The following is a 7,987-nucleotide window of genomic DNA, read 5'->3' on the forward strand; positions in this document are numbered from 1 at the left end:
ATAGTGTCTGTGTTTTGAGGTGGTTGTTTATATTGTACACAAAAGATTTGCACACAATGCAATGTATTCTGCATAGGAAATAAAAACTCTTCAAACAGTGCCTGTCTGCAGTAGCAGCACCATCAGCAGCAGCAGCAGCAGCAGCAGCAGCAGCAGCAGCAGCAGCAGCAGCAGCAGCAGCAGCAGCATAAAGTTCACCATTAATACCCTGAGACCTAATCCTTACAAAAAAAATATGTGTGTGTGTGTGTGTATATATGTGTATATATATATATATATGCTGAAATAAGAGTGAGATGTTTGTAAGACGTTTTCCTGCTTAAAAACTTTAAATAATTTTGCACCTAAACTATACACACAATGTAATTGATAAATTTCTTTATTTATTTATTTATTTCCCCCGCTTCAAATACCATAAGAAATTTTTTAACCAGAATTTTACCTAACGGCAGAGGTGTGGCTATAGGAGGCAATGATTGCAACAACTGATACCTTCATGACTAGTATTGTTGGCCCTTAGAAGGGCCGATAAGGTGGTACAGTGCCACAGAAAGTGCCAGCGGTCCTGCTGGCATCTTCATTTCCGCTTTGGGGCTGCTTTCTTGGGCGACTTGCTCTTTGGGGCAACCTTCTTTGGCTTTGGAGCACGGGGTTTCTTCGTGGGAGGTTTGGACACCTTTTTTGCCTTTGAAGGTGCCTTCTTGGGCTTGGGGGTTGCAGCTGCTGCCTTTTTTTTCTTTTCTGCTGTAGGCGGAGTCTTCTTGACTGGTTTCTTGCCCACCGCTGCCTTCTTGGCTACGGATCGCTTCTTTTCCTTAGGGGCAGCTGCACCACGCTTGCCGCTTGGAGCCTTGGGCTGGTCCGGAGCACCGGTGGTCCCTGAAGCCAGCTTGAAGGAGCCAGACGCACCCTTGCCTTTGGTTTGGACAAGCTCGCCGCTAGCCACTGCTGCCTTCAAGTATTTCTTGATGAAAGGTGCCAGCTTTTCCGCATCTACTTTGTAGGTAGAGGCGACGTATTTCTTGATGGCTTGCAGTGATGAGCCGCCCCTTTCCTTGAGGCTCTTGATCGCAGAGGCCACCATTTCAGATGTGCGCGGGTGCGCGGGCTTGGCTCGTGGCTTCTTCGACGCAGCCTTGCCTTTCTTCGGGGAAGCTGCCTGTGATGGGGCAACAGCTGGTGCTGCAGTCGCTGCTGCGGTATCTGCCATGACGAGACTGATCCTACAGAATGCAAGAGCAAAGTGAAAATAAAATTTTTCTCTCTGCAAATATCTGGTTACCCAATTTTCTGGTTGCGGACGGTTCAGAAAATTCTCGATGCCTTGCTCACGTAGGGAGCAGCGCACTTTGGACAGCGAAAGTAATGTAGGGCTTCTTTAGCACTGATTTTTCAATGTTTTCTAAATGTCAGCAGTCTACGATGACATAATGGGCAGTTCCACTAATAGTGTAATTTTTTTATGGCAGCTGCACTGTTTAATTTGCACTGCGAGCTGTTTAAATTTACTGCTACACCAAACAGGGAACTTTTCATTTGCAGATGTTATTCAAGGAATCAAATACGTAATTTGTGCTGGAATCACTTGAAAATGGTTAAATTAACTTAGGTATACTTTAGTGTATAGTATGCTGAAAATGTGGAGATAATTTCATGAAGGCTGTTTGCTGTGGAAGCACTAGCAAATCACCTTGTTCAGTGCCACCTGGAATGGCTTTCTTCGTGCACCTCCAAGGATGATGTGATTATTATTGTGAGTAAATTTTGTTTACATTTTCATTGTGTGAATAATAAAACTTTTAACTGTACACACAACAAGCATTTCACTTGGATCTGATGCATTCTCAAGAGTGCAGTTTCTGTTTAGCTTTTAAAACTGGCTGCCCTTCAATTCACTCAAGGTGCAGATGCAAGTTGCTGATGAAGTATTCCACACACATGCTACATTGGAGAAATATTTTAATAAAAATTAAAACTCTTGCAGGATTTCGAATAAAAACTATCCTATTTATCCCTTCTATGTTTTGGTACTGCGAAATTGAGAGAGGTAAGTAAGTTGTGAGGTTATTTTTACTTGCTTGCATGTGAGGTTAGCAGAGCAAAAATATTTTTGAAATTGCAGATACATGGTCACTTTATTTCGTTGCAAACATTTATAAGCTCGTAATCTTATTTAAAGTCTCCATACTTAATGCGTTTGGAAAACCTTCTTTCTCTCAATTTTACAATGGAACAAAATTTTACTTGTATGTGTACATTAATTCCATCTCTAAATGATGTAGGTTTACGCACCGAGATCAGGTACATTGTAGAGAGAAAAACACACGAGTACCTGCTTATTTTGAAGTTTTAATGAGTATATTAAAAAAAAAAAAAAAAAACGATAAAAATATAATTGAAAAAGTATATTATTCACGTATTTTTGAGGATGAGGGGAGGGGGTGTTTTTGTCCGATGGTCGTTTATCTTTAAAGAAATTTCCGTTGGACCTGTGCGTTCTTGCTCTGCCAATTCTCGAAAAATGAAATATTTTAAGTCGTCTTTTATGTGCTAACTTCATTATATTTGGCTGCATTCGTATTTTTATTAGTTTTGAAACATTCATGTCACGGAAAATAATCATAAACCAGGACAAAAACGTTTTGACTAAATGTTCTAGGTTGGTTGTAAAACATTTTCTTATTTTATTTCACATCGGAAACATCTGTTAAGTTGTAAGCTTTGTAATGAATGCGACAGTCACTTGTTCGCTGAAGTGTTTGTTTAAGAAATTAGTATTGTAAATTTGTTTATGGTCTTGTTAAATGAAATTTTAAGTGAAATCATTTGGGAAAACAGAGGCTACAGGAATTTTCAACACAACTTGATGACCGACGTTGTGACTAGTGTGGGAGTGTGTGCTCGTGTAAATATCAATTTTTCTTACTCCTCGTGCCGGTCAACAGGAAAACAGCGAGTGTGTTATCTCATCGCGGGCGTGTGATTGCGTGTGGTAAATTGTGCTAGGTTAATTACCGCAAAACTCCACTGTGTGCAAATATGTAGTGTGTCGCTGTATGCAAATATTTGGTATGTCTTTTTTTTTTTTTTTTTTTTTTCAGGCAATACACACTTTGAATTTTACACAATTTCGATGCTGCAACCTAAGTGTATACATGCGAATAGGATTGCTTAAATGAAAAAGTAAAGTAGGAGGTAAGTGCAAATGTTTCCAGGAGGTTATGCACACACAATCTATTTTATGAATTAATAGTTATTATCTAAGAAAATGATAGAAGATTATAAATAATGTGTGCAGAATAATACAGAATTTGCATGTTACACAAAAAAAAATATATATATATATTCCAAATATTGTTAGCAAAATGCACCTAGATTAGTGAGCTGGATTTTTTTTTTTTTTTTGTATTTTTGTTCTGTTGATCCCACGTGGAGTCAAGGCTCCGGGATATAGAACATGTATGTGCAGACAATTAATATTTACATGATGCAAGTTACCAAGAAAAAAAATTTCAAAAAAAAAAAATACATAACATGTTACACAATTTAACTTTATGCAAAACATGAAGCAGCTGTTATCACAAGTCCATTCAACAAATTAACAGTTCAATTTCTCTATTATCAATCAAATTAAAGAATAGCTTCAGAGGGTAGGTAGGATATTCTAGAAGAATTTTTTTTACTGTTTTTTTTTTTAATACTGGTAAATTGTTTTAGTTATTTTCTGTGATATTAAGTTGTAAAGTTTTACTCCCAAGTAATTTAGTCCATTTTCAAATCGCCTAGTGTTATGTTCAACTATCCTCAATTTACTAGCATTTCTGGTGTTATACCTATGTGCGAATATCTAAAAAAAAAAAAAAAAAAAAAAAAATAATAATTTTTTTTTTCTTCTTTTTCTTAAGAATGAATAAAAAGTTTCTAGAACGTATTCATTTATGGCAGTCAGGACTTTAAGTTTTTTGAATTTTGGTCTGCAGTTAGATGATTTTTTATCTTTTGTTATTATTCTAATAGCTCCTTTTTTTTTTTTTTCCCCCAATGTTATATGGCAGAAAGAGTAGAGCTATGGCTACTGTGACATCATGCATTGATGGGAAGGTTATTGTTGGATAACAAAAATTTAGATGATATAATTTTTATTTTTTTCCATACACAACACATTGCAGGTACAATTTTACAGGTTACAGCTGTACCACCTCTAGTATTGCTGCCGACCATCCAACAAATGAGCACACTAAACAGGCATTGATGACATTGTTATCAACGTCTTTTTGAATCTCTCATTATTATACATAACTGCCCACTGAAACAGAGAAACTTCAAAATAGGTGTGTGTGTGTGTGTTTATATATATATATATATATATATATATATATATATATATATATATATATATATATATATATATATATATATATATATACATATATACATACATACATACATACATACATACATACATACATACATACATACATACATACATACATACATACATACATACATATACACTTATCTATTTATTTTTTCACTTTGAATTTTGTATGAGGTATACACATGCAAAGATTCACAGCTGCTGCTGGGTGGGTGAGTGAGTGAGTGATTGATTGATTGATTGATTGATTGATTGATTGATTGATAGAGAGTGAGTGTGTGTGTGTGTGTGTGTTAGGGGGGGGGGGGGGGAAATGTGGTGATTGTGGGGGAAAAAAAAATTTAAAATTGAAATTTTTAAAAAAAAATTTTTTTCTGTAGGGTGCAAAATAGTAGTGCCAACGGCACGTGGTGTTCCCAAGCGGTCACCCATCTAAGTACTAACCACGCTCGACGATGCTTAACTTCGGTGATCGGACGATTGAAAAATTGAAAAAGTCTTTTTATTTTATTTTACATTTTTGCACTTTACATTACTTATACATTCATTTTTTGGCACCCCAGCACTCAGTGCTCTTTTACCAGCTATTTACATGACTATTTACTAAATTGTTTGATTTATTTACAAAAGCAGAAAATTTTAACATTAAAGGGAAAAGTTTAAAAAACCCTTCAGTCCGGCGGTTGGAGCTAAATAGCTCTATGGTCTCTTGATCTTGATGCACACATTATTCAAAATTGACACTTATTTTATTTACACAGAATATATATTTCACTATTTACAACATAAAAATCACAATAAAAATATACATAATTATGGCACTATGGTTGGCGTCCATATCTATAACACTTTTTCACTATGGTTGGTGTCCTTATTGTCTTCCTGCTTGATTGTTACCCAGTCAGGGTGGTCTGCCAGGGTGGTAGTCTGTGATTAGTTTGTGTGGGTGTGGGTGTTGGATGTCGTGTTGTCCGATGCTGTTGATTAGAGGTGACGGGTGTTGTGCTGCTTTGTGGAAAAAAGTGTCTGCGTATTGTATTACAAGGGCGCGTGGTGATGGAGTGTTTGCGAGAGCATGGAGCTGTGTGTTGGTGACATGTTTGTATTTCCCGAGTGTACGTCTTAGGAGTTTGTTAAAACATGTATTTATCTGGTGGAAGCGGAAGTCGGGTACATGGGCAAATATTACGGAGGCATACAACAAGATGGGGATTATGTACGCCTTGAAGAGGTGCACTCTGTCCATATCTGGCAGGGGGCTGTGGGGACGGAGAATGACGGACAGAGAGTTGTATGCACGGTGGGCCCGGGCAGTGGCAGACGAGAAGTGCGGTGAGAGGCGCAGTGTGCGATCCAGTGTCACACCGAGGTATTTCACTGAGTCGCTCCACTTGATCACTGCGCCTCCCACGAACAGTGCTGGGGGCAGACGGGGGCGTCGTCGGGTGAAAAAGATTGCTTCAGTTTTGGAGGGGTTAGGAAGGATGCCCCAGGAAGTAAAATACGTTGTGACAGTGCGGATGGCCGAGGTCAGCCTGGCTTTTATTAGCAGGGGGTCATGATGGTTGACCATCAGCGCGGTATCGTCCGCGTACATGACAATCGTGCATTCGGGGGGTTTAGGAATGTCGTGCGTATACAAGGAGAATAATAGAGGTGAGAGCGTAGACCCCTGGGGTACTCCTGCAGTGATCTCTCGTGAGGATGAGGTGGACCTTTCCACTCGCACGCGGAACGTGCGGGCTTCTAGGAATGAATGAAGGATGGAGCGAAGTGCAGGGTTGACTCCCAGGAATGCTAGCTTGAGGATAAGGGCCTGGTGATGGACAGTGTCGAATGCACGACTCAGGTCTAGCAACACCATGCCAACATGGTTCCTTTGGGTGAAGTTGAGGGTGATTTGGTCGGTGACATGAGCCAATGCGTGCTGCGTGGACAGTCGCCGCCTGAAGCCGAACTGAAACTCTGGGAGCGGCTGCAGGCGGTCAACCTCCTCCTCCAACCTGGACAGGACTATGCGCTCCGCTACCTTGGATGTCACCGATAGCAGCGATATGGGGCGGTACGATGCTGGTCGATCGGCGGGGCCCTTCCCCTTGAAGATGGGCACTACTGTGGCCTCGCGCCATGGAAGTGGATAGTGACCAGTAATGAGGATGGAGTTGATGATGTTGGTGAGGTAGATGAGAGCCGGTGTGTTCATCGTGATATGGCCGTTGGCAATGATATAGATGTTTTTTTTTTGCAGTTTGTATTTGCCACTCGAAATAGCTATACCAGGTGTGATTGTTACAAACAACAGGAGAAATCGTGTAATGAACACTCTTTTACTTCCCCCCCCCCCCCCCCCTCCCCACACACAACACCCACCACCCTCACCATCCCAACCACCAAAGCCCTCTTCAAAATACACTCTCACACACACACACAAACCCACACTCTATAACTGATGAACATTACCATAACTTCTTAAAGCCATTAGATAATATTTAACTCAAGAAAGGTATTGTGATATGTTTAAAGAAAGAAAGGTGAAACCTTTAACTTTACCAGCAGGTATTAGTATCACTGAGGTATCTTCTAGGTTGTAGCAGCAATAGTAGTAATAATAATAAAATTAAATAAGGTAATAAAAAAGAAAAGTTATACATGTGATCAAATCATGAATGTATAAAACTGGAATGAATTTAAATTTTTTTTATTTTTCTTCATAGGCTGTTTTGAAATTGATGAGTAAGTGCCTCTTCTTTTAAATTTTTTAATGCTGAACACTGTTACATAAGAGATGAATGTTTAGAAAATTTAAAAAAAAAAAAAAGCTAGCCCAGCCCCCTCCCCCCCTCACACAAAATCCAAACAAAAAAAAAAACACCCTCCTTCAAAACATCACATAATCATCCAGCCAGCAGTGCAGACGAGAAATTTGCACTCGGGGCCGCCATTTTGACGATAAATTCTTGCATGGCACACCAAAGGTAGGAAAGAATTTAAAAAAATAAAAATAATGGGCGAGCACCCTCGCGTCTGCCTGTAGAAAATGAAGTTAAAAGTAACATAACCTAAAGACAGGCACACACTAGGGTGCTCCCAGGCGGTTGAGAAATTTTTTCCCGCCAAAAGACTTATATATATTATTTATTTTACTGTTTTTGGCAGGGGGCTATGTCGGTCTGTGTGCAAAGTAGTTCCTACTCCCGCCGCCAGGAGCGCGCGCGGTGGGTAGCGATGTTGTTTTTTCTGCTTTCATTTGTTTATTATTTAGAGGGTTAATGCTATGTAAATGTACGCAAGTTTGGTTATGTGTCGGTAGTTGTGCGAGATTTAATTTCCGAAACGAAATTTGACTTTCATCGGCCTGCATTTCTCACTTATTCGGAAAATACATGTGTGTTTATGTATGTATAATAATCGAGTGATTTTGTAATAATTTGGAAGTTTTGTTTGCGTGTGCGATGTGGGGAAGAAAAGGTGTGCACACGAGTCCTAGGGCTATATTTTTTTTTATTGCGAAATATTTACTTCATGTGGTGAAAAATTTTAAATTATTTGTGATGCAAGTGAAATTTTTTTTTTTTTTTCAGTTGGGTGATGTGTTTGTCCTCGTTTGTG

Source organism: Bacillus rossius, unplaced genomic scaffold (genome assembly GCF_032445375.1).
Source record: "Bacillus rossius redtenbacheri isolate Brsri unplaced genomic scaffold, Brsri_v3 Brsri_v3_scf37, whole genome shotgun sequence".
Taxonomy (NCBI): Eukaryota; Metazoa; Arthropoda; class Insecta; order Phasmatodea; family Bacillidae; genus Bacillus; species Bacillus rossius.